The sequence below is a fragment of the Vidua chalybeata genome, chromosome 2 (assembly GCF_026979565.1).
Source record: "Vidua chalybeata isolate OUT-0048 chromosome 2, bVidCha1 merged haplotype, whole genome shotgun sequence".
Taxonomy (NCBI): domain Eukaryota; kingdom Metazoa; phylum Chordata; class Aves; order Passeriformes; family Viduidae; genus Vidua; species Vidua chalybeata.
Window position 1 is genome coordinate 56,436,849 of NC_071531.1, and position 21,267 is coordinate 56,458,115.

A 21,267-nucleotide genomic window follows, 5' to 3' on the forward strand; every position below is an offset into this window, starting at 1 on the left:
ACCTCGCCATAGACATGTTTGCTTGAATCTATTAAAATAAGTCTAGAAGCTAATTATGGTGCCTTTATAATGTTAGGAGAATTCCCAAGAATATTCACTGAATTAATAGGTTGGAAGTTTTAAAAGCCACTGGAGGAAATAGTTTCTTGTGTGTAATTAAACAGTAAAATTTGGGAGACAAGATGATGTTCAGGCCAAACATTTTAATGCCTCAGAAGAGGATTGTGAGTCTCCACAGACAGCAAGAACATTAGAGTTAACAAGATTAACATCTCTCAATATTTAACTGAATGGACTGAATGCATTGTTTTGACAAAACCCAATAGAAGAGAGTTACTGGATCTACAGCTGGAAAGTCAGTGATGTATGCTTTTATACCAAATGTACATGTGTGTGTGTAGCAATTTAAAGACTGTGGTCTCTAGAGACAAATTTATTTCTTTTTTACAGGTGAGGCTTACTACTTAATCCATTTTAGTTTTAAGTTTTGAAATCTCTCATCCCACGTGGGTGATGTAAGTGTGCCATCATCTTAATTTTTCAAAGGAAGTGGCAACAATAAAGATTTTATTTAGAACAGCAAGTAGATGTTTAAAGGGCAACATGGAACTAAATTTAATCTTTGTTCAAGTGAGTTTTTTACAGAACTTTAAATGAAAACTTAAGTGTGTTAGTCGGCAGGACCAGCTCTCAAGGTCCCTCGTTGACAGCATGAATTCCAGTACAGAGAACAGCAAAGCAACTGCTTTTATTTTCATGTCCATGGAGAGAGGGGATACTTCTTTGTAGCTTATACTTAATTTACTGATTATAACAAAATGTACCAAAGAAATCAGAGACATACAGTTTTCTTCACAGTCTTGAGAAGATTTAACACCAGGCTCTTTAAAGCAGAATCAGCAAGCTATTCACTGCACTCAAATTGGGAACAGTCCTTAACTATTTCTAAAGCTTTGTGTCTTAAACCAGAAAGAAGAGAAATTGAAAATTATTCTGTAGCCAAATTATGTCATGGAAATAATGAGCTAGTTTCCACTCTGCTGAAGGGTCTGCTTATGCACTCTTTTCATTAAAATCTTTGCATAAGAAGAGGTATCTGGTAGAGGAAGTGGGGACCAGAATGTTCAATGATGCTTTAAGTGAATTTTATTATCATTAAGTAAAATCAAATTGAGGTACTCAAATATTCAGTTTGTGCATTTTGCCAGCTAATATGCCAGAAGTGTATCAGCATTGATCTAGAAAAGGAAGTCTTATGTCTATGTAAATAATCCACTGAGGAATTTTCACTAGAAAAAAGAATACAGAACAGTATATAATAGATTTGAAGATTCAGCAGATGTTTGTACTGGAGTTATAAAATATGTTGAGTCTGAAGGCGCATTGAAGCAATTGAAAAACTGAAGATGTTATGGAGTTATGAAAGAAATACTGTTGCAAGAATAAAGAAGTAAAAGAGGGCTTAGCTTCAGACTGTAGGAGACCATTGTTGAGTATATCAAGGGATATTTCAGAGACATAAACCACAGAAGAAACCCCTGAAGGTCATCTGAAAGTCCAACAGCTTTTTGTAAAGGGACTAGTCAAGTTCATCTTGCTCAGGACTTTCTCCAGCTGAGTTTGAGGTATTTCTCAAGATGGAGATGTGGGGATGGACAGCCTGTTCCCATGTTTATCATTGTGGTGAATTTTTTTGGATAATCTTTTGAGATATCTTTTGTTGAAACTTGCGCCTATTTCCTCTTGCTTGTTGTGCACCTCCAAGAATTCTGGTTCCCTCTTACTTCTAGCCTTCTGTCAGGTAATTTTTTTTTTTTTTTTGCCATCAGTAAGTTTTCCCTTGTTCTTTATTATCCTTCTCAAGACTGACTACTTTTTCAACTTTTCTGTTTGCATCTTTATGTTTCAGCCCTCTAATTATAGTGATGATTTTCTGCTGTACTCATTCCAAAGTATCTATACTTTTTTTGAGGTGGAGAAACCCATACAAAATACTCAAGATAGTTCTCCCTGAGAGTGGGGAAATATCTTCCTGAGAAGGGGGGTAGAGGGAAATAACCACTTCTTTGACTTGCTGCTGGCAGCAGTCTTCGTACTTCACTGGAGGAAATGTTTTCACTGTGCTGCTTGCTGATGGTGATTATGGAAAGTTCACACAGACTATGGATGATATAGGATATTTTCTTTCGCGTGCTATAAAGCTGGTTTTGTCACTTTTCAAAAGTTGAATTATTTTGTGAAAGCAAAGTGTTTTATAACAGTAAAACCTTGAGATGAACACTGAGAAATATCAAAGCATCAGTTGTTGATGGTAGTCTGGTAGCAACTTACTGAAGATGAAAAGTGATTTTTTTTTCATTCATTTAGACTTTAGTCAAGGGCATAATGGCACACCAACTCCTTTGTCATAAAAGCCGGAGCAAGAGGGCTTCGTGCGTGTTAGTGTGTGAGCCTGTGCTTTAGGTCATTGTTCCTGTCCATGTCGTGGTGATATCCCTGACTGATATAGTGAACCTATCACCTGTGAAATGTCCCTGAACTGTCATCATGGTTACCCTTGTTGTGGGTTTATTTTGGCTGTTGGTTTTGGTTGTGAGTTGGTTACCTGAGTAGAGTTGGTTTTGTGTACCTCTGACAGCTCCATGACTATTCTCTCTCTGGAGGGAAAGAAAAGTATTTGACAAGCTCTGAAAATAAGGTGATGAATGTGAATGGTTTGCATGGGTGATCTTTGGTTATCTGATACATTTTAATGGCAGAAAGAAGGATTGGTATGAGGGATGGTTAGAAGAGACATGAAAGAGAAATAAATCAGGAGTTTAAGAATTACTCACCAGGGTTATCCTCATGATCTCAGACAAATGAAGAAATTCTGTGTAATGCCTTTCCAACAATGGTTTCAAAGGAATCTCCTACTATGATTTTTGGAAAACATTTAACTAAGTGTGTGACTTAAAGTTAATTGATATGTGAAATACTGAATAGCAGAACTGGAGCTTACATGTGCTTTTATATTATTTAATCCTAAGAGATAAGATGAACAAACATAAATGCTCATTATTGAATGTCAGGTGCTTTGTGATGCACTGGAAGCCTGATGGAAGAATAATCACTGGTCTGTAAAGCTAACATGCTGGTAACTTTGCTGGAATTATTAGATGTACAGGCAGGGGAGTGACACCTGACATAAAAGATAGCATGAGCTCTAGAATCATGAATCTCTTGTGGGGTAAAAGAAACCTTCTGTGCAAAACCTTGTGAATGGAAATTCCTTCTAATAATAATTTATTAGCTCTTGGATCACAACATGTATATGATGAGAAAATGTTAAGATTAGAGAAGCTGAATATTTTGTGATAATAAAGTGGGAGATTTAACTACATCCAGGATTTGAGTAAACTTTGTATTGTAATACAGAAAAATTGCCAGCAGCTAAAGCTATGGGGTAAAAAAATTGCATGTGTATTGATAGGGAAGTTCAAGATAGTACTGCAAGAAAAAAGTTAGCATTAAAAATGTAAAAGTGTGAAGATAATGAGAAAACTCATTAAATGTATTTAGATAAATATAAACAGGATGTTCTTCACATATTCATTGTGAATCTTGAATTTCTTGCAAAGGAAGCCTTTGCTAATTAGTCTAATTAGCCTTCAGCTAATTTTGAAAAGTGTATTTAGTTTTTTGTATATGAAGCTGGCTAAGGAATTGGTGGGACCACTTGGAGACAACTTGAAAAGTTCAGTAGGTTCAAAGAACATTAGAAAAATTCAGGGATAAATGGTCCAAAAGAAATAGGAAAGGTTATATTTTTAGGAGGGAACTTTTTTCTTCTGTGGGGAGAATGGATTATAAGACATGGTAAAGCTGGCATTATATCTTTTCTATGAACCTTTCTTATTGCAGTTCTTGATTTTTAAATCACTGATAGGAGTGCCAGGTTGCTTGGAGTGGCTTCAAACTACTATGTTTAAGACTTACAATACTGAAATAAGGTAAATTTTAATATGCAAACACCGGGTTTGTGGAGTTACTTTGAAGAGTACTGGTGTGGAGAAGATGATAGCAGTAAGTTGCTGAAGTCTGTGAGTAAGTGTAATTAATGTAGTGAGACTGCAGTGGTTAGGCATAATGTGAGATATGTGTTCAGGATAACAAGAGAGAACCAACTGCATATTCCTTACACTAATCCTTTGGGTGATTGAAGTGGTTTGCCAAGGTGATTCCAAGACTTAGGAAGTTGTATAGAGTACACAAGAACGCAACCTCTAACCAAAAAAGAAATCTTGAAGCATTTCAGTCCAAAATGACAAGTTGAAAATCTCATGTATGCAAAATATAAGAAAGCTAGTAGTTTCTTGAAATATGTGCTTTATAATTAATACACTGTATTTATAAATATCCTACCAATAAGTTGATTTGGCTTGATCCAAAGACTCTTATGTTTAAAGTGATAAAGTCCAAATGAGGATTAGAAATTGCACATCAAACCTACAAGAAATCACTTGTAAATTCTTCATTATTTTTAGCAATATGCAGATAACTGCAGCTAATGGGAGATGGCATGAAAAAATTAGAAATGTTCCCTTCTTTCTTTTGTAGATATCAAAGGGAATTAATCTAGGAAACTTGAGAGAGAAAGATTGCATGATCTCTCTCTAGTTTTTTTATCAGCTAGGACAGATTTTCATCCTAATCTTATTCGAAATGGCAGTGTCTGATCTCATCACACCAGAGCTCCTGCCAGACTTGATTATTCAGAAATAAATCACTTCTGTGGGAGTACTATCTCTGTTGGCACTTGACTTAAAAAGGTCAATATAGTTTATAATTTTTTTTTCCTCCCCTGTATACTCTGTAAGAAAAATCAAGACCTAAGGTGCTATAGTGCCAATTAAGTCTCAAATATTTTAAATCAGAAAAGAGAGTAAATGCTACCGAGAAGATCAAATTAGCAATATAAATCAGTTTAGTGTTGTGTTTAACACGCCACAGCCTACCTTGCATAAGCAAGAGAACATGCTGTTGTCCATCTGAAAGATTAGGTGGAGCCCACTAACCATGTATTTTCCTCCTCCTCCAGAGGATTTCTCAGAGGTAGCTCCAAACTGTACTTTCTGTAGAATATTATTATTACAAACCTGTAAGACTGCCACCAATATAGTTTAGTAACTTTTGCTATAATACAGCACTGAGTAACCTGAGTTACCTTTTAATGTAACTGTACAAGTAGAAGTAATTAAAGCTTGCTATGCATTTGTTTAGCTGCTTTTCAGTATCATCCTAACTATCCTGAAAACACAATTATTCAAAAAGATTAGTGCATATAAAATGAAATAAGGAAAAACAGTTTCTTTCTGAAGAAGGCAGGAGTAAGTTACAAGCATTTGCAAGGAACAGCAGCTAACACATTGAAATGTCAGTGGTATCTTGCAACTCGAGTGTATTATCTTCACATGGAGAGAGTGAATTTAGTATTTAGTATTGCTTGGTAGTAACTATATTAGTTGCTTATATTCGTAGCAAATTGAATGATTTCTGCTCTTATCCTTTTAAAATATTTATGCCAAATCAAATTTGTTATGTAGAGGTTGATGTATAAGAATCAGTGAGTGAATATACTTCTGTGGTGCATTGAGCTTGGCTGGCTGCCAGATGCCCACCCAGTTGCTCTCTGATAAAATAGAAAATCTTGTGTGTCAAATTAAAAGCAGGGAGATCACTTACTGATTACTGTTACAGCAAAACAGACCAAATTTAGGGAAAATTAATCCAACTTAATTTATTTTTTTCTGATGTCCTATCATGGATAGGAGAAACATTCAATTGTTCAGACTGTTAAATGTATTGAAAGAAGTGGGATGTGAATAACTTTTAAAACCAACTTTGATATCAAGATAATTTCATGAATGTGTGGCAAACAAAAAAACAGAAAACCTGAAAAAAAACATTAGCATAGCAGTGGTTAAAATAGCCTAACAATAGCTTTTTTTTTTGTAGTTTGATTTTTTTTGAAGCTAAAATTGTAGCATGTTTTCCCCTTTATTCTCCTTCTTTGACAATTTCTTAGGATGAATTCTCCCTTGAATTAATTAATTATTGAATGACTGTGTTATCAGTGTTCTAATATATGTCAGAATCATGAGTAACATCAGATCATTCTTCTAGTAGGACTGTAGAAACGAGTGGGTCAGCAGATGTTGTAAATAGGATTAGAAAAACTTTTATTAGATAAGGTATTTTGATTTGTATTTTCAGTTAGGAACTACTTTGTCAGATAGTGAAAATATATTATTGAAGAGTTTGTTACAGTATTTGTAAGCGTCTACCTAAGCACAGTATTAACTATACCTTAGTTTTAATTTATTTGACCTTTTTTTTTTCTTTTTGACAGAATTGTAGTATGTGCTGTTATAAAATGACTGTTTCTTACCTTCTATGCACAGACTATTATTTCCTGTCAGCTTCAAACTAGATTGAATTGCGTGTTAGCCTTTTCTCTTCAGTGAAATGCCTGGACAGAATAGTTCCTTTAGTTCACCTTTACCTTTTTATTTCAAATAATTTATTCTTTCTTTTTTTTTTTTTTTTTTTTTTTAATAGTTTATTTCCACACAAAATACAATGTCAGTCTGCAGTCACTTTATGTTTGATGAAAATATGACAATATATTCAGGGTAACAAAAGTGCTCCACTCCCATTTCCCAACACTGTGTTAGGAAAAGCCTTTGAGGGCTTAATGTTTTAGAAGCAATAAAAGCGTTCCTTTATTGATTTCTGCTAGAAAATGTTTCCAAAGTGTGAACAAGTAAGATCTTAGAGGAGGTAGATATTATTTTCATGTATCCAGAGATCAAAAAAAGTCAACTCAGTTTCATAAGGCCAAAACTATAAATACCAACAGAATAGAAAAGCAAGTTTGGATCCTAAAATGCAAGTCATGGAAAGTCATCCCAGTGCCCTGCTCAGTCTAATAATTTTGTTTATTTAATGGAAAATACTCACTTTAAGAACTTCAGTATAATTGTCACTATACTGGCGAGGATTCTGCATGAATTAATTTGCTAATGTTTGTATCACACAGGAGGTATAAAACTCTACACCTGGTACAAACCTATTTTCATGGGTCTTTACCTCCTATTTGGTTTTGCTACATGTTTATGCATTAAGTGCTTTTGATGAATTTCTAGTCTAATGTTGCAAGCATTTACATCTGACTAAAGGTAACACTATATTTGCATGTCATAAAATCTTCATTACAGCGCTGCTTTTATTGCAGCCTTTTTTCATTGTGAACTGAGAAAAATAATTTACATGCAAGAAATGTTTAACAAACCTTATTTGGCAATAATAAGTCACTGTTGATGAAAATTATTAGCATTTAAATTTCCATGAGCACTAGTTTTTGTCCTTTAGAAAATCTATCATTTAGTTTTTCAGTGAATGGCTTATTTCAGAAGAAACTCATTTCAAGGACAGTTCATTTTGAAAAACAAAAAAAAAAAAACAAAACAAGGAGTTTATGTGTTAATGGAGCAGTGATGTCCAATTAGGCAGCTGTTAGACAGTACTTGGGTACTGGCATGCCGTGCAGACTTGAACAGTATTATATTTGGCAGTCTTTGGTTCTGTTTGCATTTGATCAGGTTCAGCTGGAACAATATTTTAAGTTATTCATATATTCTTGGTTATAGACATTTTCTTTCCTTACCCACTAAGGTTACATACTCTTCATTATCTACTAACTTTGTATAAATATGACCTGGTCTTATTTAATGCGTAATTTATTTTCTTAATTAAAGTGAATTCTTAATTTAAATACGCAGTAAGCTGAGTACTTCATATGAATTTTTGTGAAAGAGGCTTCCATTGTGGGCTGCTGTTCTCTGCATGATCTCAACATGATAAATTTCTCAAACAATTTCCTTATTCTAAATAGATTTTTCTAGTCTTTATCTTGTCCTGATAGTTTGCTGACAGATATTTTAACAGGGCTCTTTCAATATTTTTTATGAAATAAATATCACCATGAAGCACTTTTGTAAATGTCATGTAGATGATGTACCCCTTATTAAGAGCAATTGGCTTCTGAAGGTTATGTAAGAATTGACAGAATTTATTTGATCTGAAATCATAGGATGTTTTGTGGGTTAAATTGGAGCTTTAACAAAATATTGTTTTACATAGGATATAATCTAGTTCCACGTTCTGAAAACTTTTGTAATAGGGCAGGATGTGTTTGCACTGTTGTAGTTGTTGACTGGCACAATAGTTGAATATTTACAGTGAAATAGTTGTGTTTTCAGATACATTCTTCTTCTGGATGAGTTTGTTGCATTCAGTGTCATTTAAATTTAAGAGAATGAGGGCATGGACAACATATCCTGTCAATTTTAACAACTTCATATTTCTGTTTTATGGCTTTGCTGTTCCACTCTTCCTGTTTTTACAAGTTAGTGGAACTCTACTTTTTAACTCACAAGATAGTTCTTCTTCAAACTTACTTGCCTCTAACATCAGTTACTGAGTAATGAAACTTAGAAATTTCATCTGCTGTATTACTCAGCTTTACAGTTGTAAAGACTAAATGTTTCCTGCTGCGCAATCTGACTTGTCCTTTGATATAGAAATGCCTTTTTCTAAAACTGTCAATGCATTTGTATAGCTGGAAAGGATAAGAAGCTAGAAAGAGCCTGCTTAGGGTGTCTGCTTATCTTTGCCGTTCCTAGACTGTGCAGTGTAATGTCTTGTGGCACTTAAAATTTGGCTGCAGTGGACTTGATATATATGAAACAGAATTACGGTTTTTGTTGCTGGCATTTCAGTGTAAAGTCTTGAGAAATACTGGATCATCTATTCGAAACTGGGAGGATGAAAAAATCAAATAGGTGTTCAGCAACACTTTTGAATAAAAGCTTCAAAACTTTTGAATAAAAGCTGCTGCCATGACAGCATGGAAGGTAGCTGTAGCTGGAATGCTGGAAGAGAAACTGGGATTCAAGGCATGGTTGCACATTGCAGCAAAAATCTTGGCATCTGTAATTCAGCAGATCTGTAATGTTGCTGTGAAAACAAACAAACATGGATAGATGTAGCTAAAACCAGACCAGGTTAGATCACCTTAACTTCAAAAAGCCAAAAGAGAAAGTTTATTTTCAGTACTAATCTAGTAGTGTGAACTACTCTTCTGTGAACTGATGTTTTAATGCTCTCTAGAAGAGAAGCAGTAGTGATAAATGGACTTGTTGAAACTTTAAAAAGAGGAAGAGAAAATACATTTGCTGCTAGCAGTTGATGCTCTGAATGTACCTGGGATTCTTCCTTATTCAGCAGAATAAGGAAAAGATAGTGATCAAGTAGGGACAAATGGTGACATAAGCTGAGCTGTGCAGATGCATGCTTTATAATAAACAAAAAGAATGTCAACCACTTCAACAAAAATAGGTTTTTGAGAACAGGATACTGATATGCACTGGAAATAGACAGTTCTGATCTCCAGGTTTCTGTTGCTGAGAACCTGGGAGTATAGACTGAAACTCAAAGTAGGAAGCATATTTGGAACTATATAAAGCCCTCCTGAAACTACAGTGGCAAAAATAAGTCAGTATGAAAAGAATAGGAGAAATTAAGGACAAAGCATTCCTTGTGTGAAGGAGCTAATGTGCCTCTGATTTGTCGAGAAAATAATGTGATTCATTTTGCTGGAATTCATGTTTGCCTTTAGGATGAAATGTAAATTGTGTTATGCTTAACTTTCTTAAAAATAATAACACAAATTGTTAATTTGTACAACTCTTGTTTGTTTTAGATTGTCAATATAGCTGTTGGTACTTACGCCTTTCCTGACTCTCAAGCTAAGGATTATTCTTTGATCACTAGCTGAAGTTTTCTGTTTTCTCAGGGTAATATTTGTATTCTACCTTTTGAGGGGGAGGGAAGTCATATAGATTTAATCAAATTATAATTCTGTTGCAGGAACTACATTTACATATAATCATATTTAGGGCAAATAGAATGAGTATGTTGTTACTAGTAGAACAACTAACTAATTTTTATGCATCTAAAATTAAACTTATTCCTCAAAAGTCTGCAAGGTCTAGTGACTAGGTAGTCAACTGTTATGCATACATGAATGTAACAGGAAAAGAAAGATAAAATCCTATTCTACAGCATTTGGAGATACTAACTAAAGAAAAAGACTCCAACTGATGCAAAATAGACTTATTTTTCCCTTTTTGTCTTTTTCCAGCATTTAAAAAATTGTGGCTAGTGCAAAGATGTGTGACGAGATAGTAAAGAAATACTACTATTGTTCTCATATGATAAATTATATTTTTCTTCACAAAAAATGTGTGCAATAACAGAATCTGCATACTAGACTAATTTTGCAGAATCTCTGTAATAGAGACTACATCATCTTCAATCTCATAGAACTCTAGCACAGACTTTGAGGAGCAGGAATTCAAGTAGCTTTCATTATACAAATTTTGTTTGCCTGAATTGCTGGAGGAATGAGAAGCTTTCTCGACAGAGGCTTAAAAACTTGCTAATATTTACAGTATATTCCAACTTAGGTAGCTACATTAGATTATCAAATATCTATTTTTGTTGCAGAAATACATACCTTTTTAACATAAAATAATATGAAGTTACATTCACTTTTAGAGTGTGATGTGGTATTAATGTGTTCTCCAGCCAACAAAGACAAGAATTCACTTGCAATTCTATCATTTCTGTTGTTCGGCTTCTGTCAAATAGTATGTCAGATAGAACAGCATTTCAGTGAGAATGAATGGTGCAGATCTCTCTTGCTTGCTTTTTAATAAAATATTCTAAAATGGTGAATGTTCTTAAAGCTTGCTTACAATGGATACTTTCTGAGTTTGAATCTTTCTGTTTATGATTGGCTTATCACTTCATTCCTTAATATGCCACAAGAGTGTCTCATAGTACAGTAAATGATCTGTATTACTGAATAGCTATTACAGGTTTGGTGAAAGAGGAGAGAAAACCCTAAGAAATACAGATGTTGCAAGTAATGTCAATTGTACATCTGTAATAATGCAGAAGAAATGGGATTCTGTAACAGGAAGATGCACAGCCATAATTTTAACTAGAAAACTCTTTTTGCACTTTTTGGAAAAGTGAAGTCGGTGTTATTTCCTGCAAGATTTATTTTCAGTGAAATAGCACTTGTCTTGTAACCAAGAATCCAATTGCTTCATTGATTCCTGTTTGTGTCATATTTTTCATATTTCTCTGTCATATTAGAGAAAGCTTTTAAGAGAATATTTTAATTTGAAGAAAATGATAGAATTTTCATTGCTATTTATATTGAATAGTAGACTGAATGTTAAATTTTTGAGTCTAAATATTGCTAAGCACTTAGGCTATGAATTAATGGAAAAGGGTCTTTTGTGGATTCTAAATCATGTGGATTCACATAAATTACTAAATTTACTTCACTCTTTGTATTTTTATAGTAGTGATTAAAAGCTTTTAATGTGCAAATTGTGAAAAATGTTTAAGATTAGAACACTTACATGTTCTTGGATAATTGCGCTGCAGATTTTTATATAGTCTTCAGTTATACTCTCCACTTCTGAGGGAAAGGTTAAGGTGATTTACACTTTTGATGTGCATCCTGTTTACTTTCATTCAGGAAAGTTAGAACTTTTTTGTCTCTTTCTAAATAATGTATATGTTATAACTGAACAAATGGTTTGAAATAAATCCTCATATCCTGTTTCAAAGTTGAGAACTACATAACTCTTTACATTTTATTTTACTGCACATCTCATGCCACTGGCTACAAATAAATAACATGTGCCTTTTTGTAGAGTTTATGTGGCTCTAATTGTTAAGTGCAATCACAAAACATACACTTTAAAATATGAGGAAATTTATGCAGAGGGAGAGTACTGTATAAATGCAAATATGAAAAACAATTAAGTTTCTTGGAAGTATTTTTACCAGGTAGTTTTGTATTGCTGAATACAAGTGAAGATAAGCAGTACCTGGGAAAATTGTATTAACTGGTATAGATTATAAAGTGTTTTAATATAGATTTCTGGAAAGTTATAGGAGGAAGGACTATTTGCACAAAATCAGCCTGTGGATGTATGACAACACTTTCATTTGAGAATGAAATACATGCTTTTGTTTCAATATCTTAGTTCTGGCACTGCAGTATAGCAGATATGAAATAAACAAGAAAGTTTTACTGGTTTTAGTACATAACCAATATTTCAAACTTATTTATTCGGAGCAAAAAAAGATGCAAACTGCTTGTATTTTTCAAAAAGTTGGATTGGTGTATTACTATCAGAAACAGCACTGAGAACACTATATTACTTTCCCCTGTTTCATTTTATTATTTTTATAATCTGGAAACAGCAGATACTGTTATTTACAGTAATTAACCAGATCAACCTAAAACCCTCTCTCTGTTATATGTTCAGATATACATTGATAAGTGTATTGATACGAATCAATCACAGTAGTTCTAATGGCTTGTTTTTCTTATAGACTGTTATTGAAAAATATTGGTTACTGGTATTAAATAAATATTTTACAATACAAAGCTATGTTTTATTTACTGAGTATTTTATGTGAGAGTCCTTGTATCCCTAAGGAAAGAAGATACTCTGGTAGCGAAGTAATTTGCTATCTAGAGGTATGTGATGCAATTTCCTTGTGTGAGTATGTTATGACTAGAGCAATTTTGTCTGTTACAGTTTCTGATAAATTTACTTGTGGATAAAGTTCCTAGATGTTCCTTTCCCTCCTGTTTGGCCTTGTTAGTGTTCTTGTCTTTCAAGATTCTCTTATTTCAAGACAATCAGAACTTTAATTACCAGTATATAAAGTCATAAAATTAACTAAATTATCATTGCCTCATTTTATATGTTTTTCTCAGTACTTTTTACTAGATTTTTTCTGTGCCAGATCTGTCCAAAATCAATAGCTTAAATGGCAGTCTTCTGAATGCTTGAATAATTTGCTTATTACAGGTTATATTAAAGCATATAATCTAAATAAAGGTATGCTCCATTTACCTTTATTTGCAGTCTCATTATGGCTTGAGACTGTGATAAGAGTTCAGTGTTTAGTATGATCCTTAGCAGTGTAACTCACGAGCTTAGAGGGAATACCCTGTAACAGTGTATGTAATCTTTTGTTTGATGCACAGTGCATTGAAACTTCTAAAACGTCATTTATTCTTCCTAATGTCTTTAGCGATTCTTAATATACTGGGCAACCTTTAAATGTGTCTAAAGTGGTCTTACAATTTGATGTAAACTGTAAAGTGTTAGGTAGAAACTTTTACTCTAGAATATCTTGATAGAATCCAGTTGTATCCAGCTTGAATGTATGAGGTCAGTCAGATCTCTTGGCCTGTAGAAGACTCAGAAATTGCTGTGGTTTCTTGGCTGTTAAACATCCCCCAAAGAAAAAGAAAATAATATACCCCCCCCCCACAAATGACCTCCCTTTGCTTGTGCTCTGGAACACTTAATCTCTTTCACTTGTTAATTTTCTAACATTTTTGAAGGTGTACTTAGGAAGTAAATTGAAATTGTTTATCAGACTTTTAAGCAAAAATTATTACAGAAATACTTAATAGTAATTTCTGTTGTTTATGAGCTGAAGCCAACATTAATTGTATGAGCTAGTATTTAATTTTAAAAACATTTTTTAAAAATTATTTTTAGCAATGTTAACACACTGGAATGAGTATGGAGGTCAAGGTGGGAAATAAGGTTTAGGTGACTGCATTCCCATATCTTTTTCTGCTGAGGTTCAACATACTTTTCAATATGAGTCACCCCTTGGATTTAAAGAACATCTCATAAACTAATTGTTAGTGTTTGGTCTGAAGTCCTCAGGCTGTTGTCAGTAAGTACTTTTGATATGCATTGTATATCAATTGACTGAAAGCCTAATATTTGTGATAGTTAATGAATTCCCACTGCAAAATATGTAAGACTATTAATTATCTATCTTACTGAGGAGCTGCAGTACAGACTTATGCATGGTAGTTTTTTTATTCTTAATTAGCTTTTTTTCCACAGAATATGGACTATGTTGTTAGTATTCATCTATTAACAAGCTAATGCTGGATTTATTTATTAAATATGGCAAGCTGAGCCACATGGAGATTTTGTGTGACCTTGATTGACGTTGGCTTTAGTTATAGACCTCTGTAACTTGTTTATCTTGCAAGTACTCCCTTGTGTTCTGGAGATTTGCTGTTCAGTACAATTTTTTTATTACACTTCAAAGTGGATTACTTTATTACTTGCTGGTTTCTATACATTTGAAAGATACATTAATGCTGCTTTCAGTAAGTAAATAATCTGGTTCATTCAGATTTTCCTCAGAAGCTATTTTGACATATTTTTATCAAGTGGAATGTTCCCATGTGCAACTGAGAGCTTGCTCACCTGTAACATGATTGCTATGTATCTATTAAGCTTCAAATGCCAGGCTGAGTTCCTTCACAGAGACTTTTCTCAGAAAACTGTACATGCATACAATGATAGTCTGTGTTTCAGAGGGAAAATATATTCTCCTATTTTTTGGACATTCAAGACTAAATCTCTAAGATGTTCACAGCACAATAGCTATGCACTTTATGCATCTACACTGCAAACTGTCTGCTTGCTTCAGTTTATATGCTGTCTGTTTCCACAGTGCTAAGTACTGTAGTTTAGTTGAGGTGGAATGTAGCATACTTGTAGATATGTGAGATATGGACATTCCCTTAGTAGAGCAAACCAAACATTCTTATAACTGTAACTTCTATTGTTCATCTTAATTTCCTTAATTCTAGATAATTTTAAACCTCAGTCTTTACTTTGAGGACTTCACATATACTTGTAAGAATAGGTAGGTCAGAATTACAGCTGTTGCTATTACTGTTGTTATGTGATGTGAAACTAATGTTTAAAGATGGTAGTTTAGTTGCTTAAGTATAAGATGATAAATTTTCTGAGTTTTAGCATGTTTAAATCTGCCTGATGGTTTAATGGCTGAGATAATTTAAATTAAATAGGCACTTCTGTTACCTTATATCTCAAATGGTTTGAACTAAATCAGACACTCATTATTGAGTAATGATTATGTCATATCAATATAATATGATTTTAAAAAAATTATGTAAGCAGTCGTTTTATAATTAACAAGATTATTCTTCTAACAAAAACTTAATAATGATCAAGAACTATAGTTTTCACTGTTATTTTCTAGTAGAAATAGTAATGATCTGTTAAACTTCTGGCTCTGCACTTCTTTAGATTTATCTATAGGTTTTCAGTGTCTGTTTCTGTCTTTGTATATTTTTCTTTAATTTTGCATAGATTATGTGAAATCAGTGTAATGTCTTACGTTACATTCTTGTACCACGTCTTATTGTTATGTATCCAAATAATTTAAAAAAACTATTTATGCATGTCTTTTTGACTTTCTGCTGCTTCCTGTCTTCACCATAGAACTATGTTCTTGAAACTTTTTTCAGCCTGTGTTATGTCTTATATTACTTGGACCTTTCTATGTATAAAAAAGATTCCAAACTTTACTCATTGTACATTCATATTAAAAACAGATCTTAACATCCTATTGGATAAGTTGCTAATTTGTACTTCTCTGTAAACCTTGCAACCTCTCCTTTTTTAATAAATAGATAGGTATGCTGTGGTTTTAGAGATTAGGAAGCAAAGCATCTTTATTTTTCTTCCATTTTTGTTGCACTTTAGAACTGTGGTTTTTAAAAATATTTGGTGGAAAGTATGATTTTTAGTATGTGTTGAAAATAATGGCTATGCAGCTTTAAGTATAGATTTTTTCCCCCAATCTGAAACAGTAGCAGTTTTTTAAAATGTGTTTTCTATTATAGTTAACTTGAGGTTTTAAATATACCCATAGAGATTTAAAACAATGCTACCTTTATAGTTTCTAAGGAAGAAATGTCATACCAAAGTTTCAGTTTTTCTTGGAAAAGGTTTTTATCATATTAGGTTTCAAGATAAAATCTTAAAGTAATATTTTGTAAATTTCTCTGATACATAACAAAGAAATTTTTTTTTCTACCAAATTTCAGATAAAATGCAGGTCATAGCTTAGAAACAACTATGCTTCTAGATATGTACAGTATTTAAGTGTAAATCTAAAAACAAAAATTTTGCATATTTATTGACAGAATTAAAATTATGTCTCTGAGTGCCATGTATAGTCAAGTCTAGATCTATGTGTTGATTTGAAGTTAAGTGGACAGAAAAAAGAGTATTTTAAAAGTTGAACAGGTCTGTTATTGTTTTTTGATTTGTAGCTTATGTGGCTGCATTTCTCTCACAAAGTAAATTCAAGAAGGCAACTCTGGATCATTTTTGTGGTGAGATAGCTTTGGAAGAAGAATTGCTGTGCAGAGTTTCAGTGTCTGCTGCTGAAAACCTGGATGATACTAAGGGAATTGTAGCTGTCAAGTCCATGTTCCAATCACTGAATAATGAATCAATTATGTTGGTACTTTTGATCAACAATAATAAAAATAGCAACATTACAGAGCTTGCGTAAGCTTGTGTATTTCTAATTTCAGTGTCATATTTTTGCAAGTGGATAGTGTAGAGAAACATTGTTTGGTTTTAGATGGTACTGAATAGAGTTATTTTGAACATTGTAAAGTACAGACTCAGTATTTGGGGACCTAACTTTTGAAACATTACGTGATCTTTTTGATTTACTATTGATTTACTATTGGTTTACTATTTGATATATTTGAAGCAGTATGGAAAGAAGTACAGCTAAAAGGGACTGGAAAGCTTTGGAAGAAGAATTTTGCATTTTTCATTGTCTAATACAGTCCTGGTTATCTATGGTGTTACTGCGGACAGTTTTAAAGCAGTCATGAAAAATTGAAGGCTCTACTTGGAAGTGGGAAACTGCTGTATAACCTCCCTCCTGCCTCTATAAGAGCAATGTAAATACAGCCACATTTTTCTTCAGGTTGACTGGGTAAAACACATTTTGGATTCAACTGCTGAGTTATTTCAAAGAGACAGCAGCTTCTTATTTTCTTTCTGAGGAACAAAGGCTTAATTTTTTAGAGTGGATAAAAAAGACAAAAGTTGGAAATACTGCCCTGATTTTGAATATTGATCAAACCAGTTCTTCTTAAACCCACCAGCTCAGTTATAAAATATGACATTATGAATATGTTGTTATGACACAGTATCCCTTTTTCTTTTCTTAGCCTGAATTTAAAATCACTAAGCCGAATTTTGTAAAGTGTATTATAAAAAAGGTAATGAAAAAGAGAGCATTTTCCTCAGAGGTTCATGAATTGAGCTATGATCATCTCAATCCTGCATAATGAAGGCAGACCATTGTATTTGACTATGTACAGAGTTCAGACCACTTACTTTCCTGGAGGTGTTTGGTGTTTGTACCTCTGATAGGGGAAAAGAAGGAGAGAAGGGTAGGAGCATAGCTGACAACCTTCAATGGTGACTGCATAATGTTTAGAAGTCTTGATTTCTGAAGGCAGAAAACAAAAAATGCTCCCTATGACTATATGGCATTTTCCCATTCTTTTACTTCATTTTGGGTAAAATTAAGTTGCTATATCGATGCTGCCATGACGCTTGTTTTTGGTTTTATATGTGGAGAAATTTTTGTATTTTTCTTTACAGAAAAGTTTATCCATCCAGAATGCAGAGATACTAGATATATATTTATTTCTTTTTTTTTCTGCTGTAGATTTTTGGATGAAATTTCCTTCCAAAAGTTTCATCCATCTAAAGTTTTGGTGAATGTGTGCTTTGAATGCACTTGAGGTCCAATGGAGCCCTAGTAAAGAAAATAACTCAAATGGGTAGATAGAATTGCATCTACTTCTCTTTTTCCATAAAGTCCTTCCATAAAGTACTGTTAGCCTTGATGTGTTCTTAATCCTGTTTTCCAGAGTAAGTATGGGAAGTCTAAGAGATTTTTAATTTACTATTTTCATAATAAATGTGGGAAGTGTGAGAACTATAGACAAACAATGCTTAAGTATTTGGGAAAACAAAACTATCACCACCTGCCCACCAGCCCTCCCCTCCCCACCCCCCACCGCCCGCCTCCAAAACAGTTCCAACAGCTTTCTCTCCATTCTATAGTTAAACCAAAACAAAACATCATTGTGGATATTCTCAGCTCAGTCAGAGAGAAAGAGAAAGGTTTTCTAACCATGTGAGAGCCTGGGAAGCAGTTGGGAAAGAATGTAAATAGTTCTCTTATCTATCTTGTTGTTCACATTGTTTATAGATTTGTTCTGCCACTGTGTGTCATTCACTGCACACCAATGGTGTGAGATGTTTTACTCTAAGACCAATGAAATTAATCCGCACGATGTTCTCTCTCTATATATATAGAGTGGTGCATTTGAAATAAATGAGAGTTCATTCTCTTTGCCTTCTGATCTGGAGTTCTCTGTTCCCATCCTGCTCAACGGCGTCATCTGGTGACCCCTTGTGGAATTGCAGCCTCGGCTGAAGACCCGAACCCCAGGGTCTTGGTGGGGGGAGGTTCTGCAGCTGCGGCTCCACGCCAGTAGCCTGGAGGCTCTGGCCGGACACCTTTGGCCTCCTGAGAGAGGTAACACTGAAACTGTGTGCCTTCTGGAGAAGATACCGATGAGATGCTGGGGGTATGGGCCAAGCCACGTGGATCTTGGCTCGGCAGAGAGCCTGGGCTCTCCGCCCCCCCGGCCAGGTTTAGGACGCTTGGCCTGGCCAAGCGTAAAGAGCTGTGTTTTACTGACAGCTCAAAGTACTGGAAAGCCACAACAGCCTTGGCCCAAGTGATTGAGTTAAGGGCTGTCGCCATGGCATTTCAGAGATTTCATGGCATTTCATATGTCACTCAGGTGGTTCATTGAGGACGTGACTGCATGGGCCAAAAGCCTTGTATGATTCTTCTATCAAGTACACACACCTTGCAAAAGCAATATGATGAATGCCAACCAAGGCTTGACCTGCTGCACCTTACTGGCTGGGATAAATTCCAGAGGCCTAAAGGCTTTGCAGCTGTGGCTGATTTGGGTATGTGCACATGTTTGTTAATACCTTCTTTTCTGTCATGTGGGCATCTGCTCACACTGGGAAATGGGTTTTGACAAGTTGGACTGCCAGTCCTTTGGCAGACTGACAATGAGTTGTTACTATCCTAGAGTTGGTAACTGATTTCTTGAAATTTATAATAAGAGTTTGGAATCTCTTCGACTGTTCTGAGTCAATATCCAAATTGAGGTTTTGATTGATTAGAGTTGATAAGGCTCTCGAGCTGTGTTTGTTCTCTTTCCTGCAAGGGCCCTGCAGGAGGGCACAAACTCCTCCTTTTCTTTTCCTTTTTTCTTTTTTTGTAAACAAAACGGAGGAAATATGGATATTCTCATCTCAGTCAGAGAGAAAGAGAAAGGTTTTCTAAACAGACGAGAGCCTGGGAAGCAGTTTGGAAAGAATGTAAATAATTCTCATATCTATCTTGTTCACATTGTTTATAGATTTGTTCTGCCACTGTGCGTCATTCACTGCCCACCAATGGTGTGACATGTTTTTACTCTAAGACCAATGAAATTAATCCGCACAATGTTCTCTATATATAGAGCAGTGCATTTGAAATAAATGAGAGTTCATTCTCTTTGCCTTCTGATCTGGAATTCTCTGTTCCCATCCTGCTCAACGGTGTCACATAATGTTTTTTGCATCCCGTCTGTTGTAAGTGTGTCAAATTCTGTATTGTGTAGAGGCCCCAAAATACTTAATTTGCAGATCCATCAGACATTGTTACAAGGGGAATAGGTAGGATTTAGGATGAGTAAGCATTGATTGCTATATGGAGAGAACTTTATGATAATAGTGTGGTTGTTGGTTGCTTCAAGAGCATTTATAATTTTACCAGCTGTTCTCTTGCTTATATCTCTAAGCATCATATTGCTTTTAAAAGAGTGATATTTATTCTGGAAATTCCAGGATGCTGTTCCAGGTAACGGATGGTGTGTGAGTAGAGCACAGTAGAGAGTTACACAACTGTTAGGGAGAGAAATTGCTTGTCAGTGATTGGAATTCATTGAGTCATGTTATCCACGTGTACAGATGTTACATTTTTCTATTCTGAATATACAAGGTTGAAAGTAAAGTTCCTGCACCATGTTTAGCATATTTAAGCATACTTAAAGTATGCTTTAAGAAATGGCAGTGGCTCCAAGACTATGGTGTACATGCACCCCTACACTAGAAACTATAACTGCATTTGTTCTCAGTTCTGCCTTTGGGAGGTAAGTGCTACAGAAAACCATTAATTGATTAACAACTGGTTTTAAACTGTACTTGAAATCTTTCCTGCTTCCTGAAGATTTGTTTGTTGCAGAAAAGTAAGTCGTGTACTTCTTTCATTCTTTCATCCTTTCTTTCTTTCGTTCTTTCATTTGTAATGATGCTTGTCCAGCATTCTGTTTGGAGTAGATGCAGTGGTCTGTCTCCATGCTGTCATTATGTGTGGTCTTTTCCTAAGGCAAATTTTAATTTAAGTCTGTTTCTTTTTTAAATTGAAATTATTTTTTTTTCCCTACACAATTGCCTTCTATATAAGTTGACATCACTATCTGTTGCTGGAGCCCGATTTACTTGTTTCAAATTGAAGAATTTGGTCAGGATGTAGGTTTCTAATTAATCTTCAATACAATGTTTTTCTGCATCTGAAGTCAGACTTTCTGTTGAAAATCTGCTTTCATTCCTATAGCTCTTCTTTCATCCCCAAACTTTTCTTTTTATCCAGTAAAAAGAGTGAATAATTTCTGCAGATATCTGTCACTTAATAATAACAATACAAACAAAACCCATTTTTATTATGAAGTCAACCTTCTAACTATGAATAATTTTAAAGAAATAATGTTTTTGTAGATATGGAGATTTTTCTGTTGCTGAAATGGAGCACTTTGATTTCAACAATTTTCTGGGAAACTACAGATAAATGTAGAGGGAGTTATCCTCTGACTTCAAAAAAGGTTGAGTTTTGGGGCAGCAAAAGCAGGAGATAATGCAGCATTGAAGTGATTCTTCTAGAAGAGACACAGAACATTATCAGCACATAGGACTGTATTAAGAGTTAAAAATCTGAAAGATTTTTTAAACATTATTTTTATAAGTAATCTTGTTATGTTTTGTGGTGTGGGTTTTTGTTTGGTTTTTATATTTTATTTTTGTATCAGTACATTATAATAACCATAGA

The 21,267-nt window shown here is 34.2% G+C and overlaps 1 protein-coding gene across 6 annotated transcripts in view; it reads left to right on the forward strand.

Annotated features, from left to right (window-relative positions):
- The window catches only part of DIAPH3 (diaphanous related formin 3), a 202,227-nt gene that overhangs the window by 50,958 nt on the left and 130,002 nt on the right, over positions 1-21,267 (forward strand). The window lies entirely within an intron of this gene.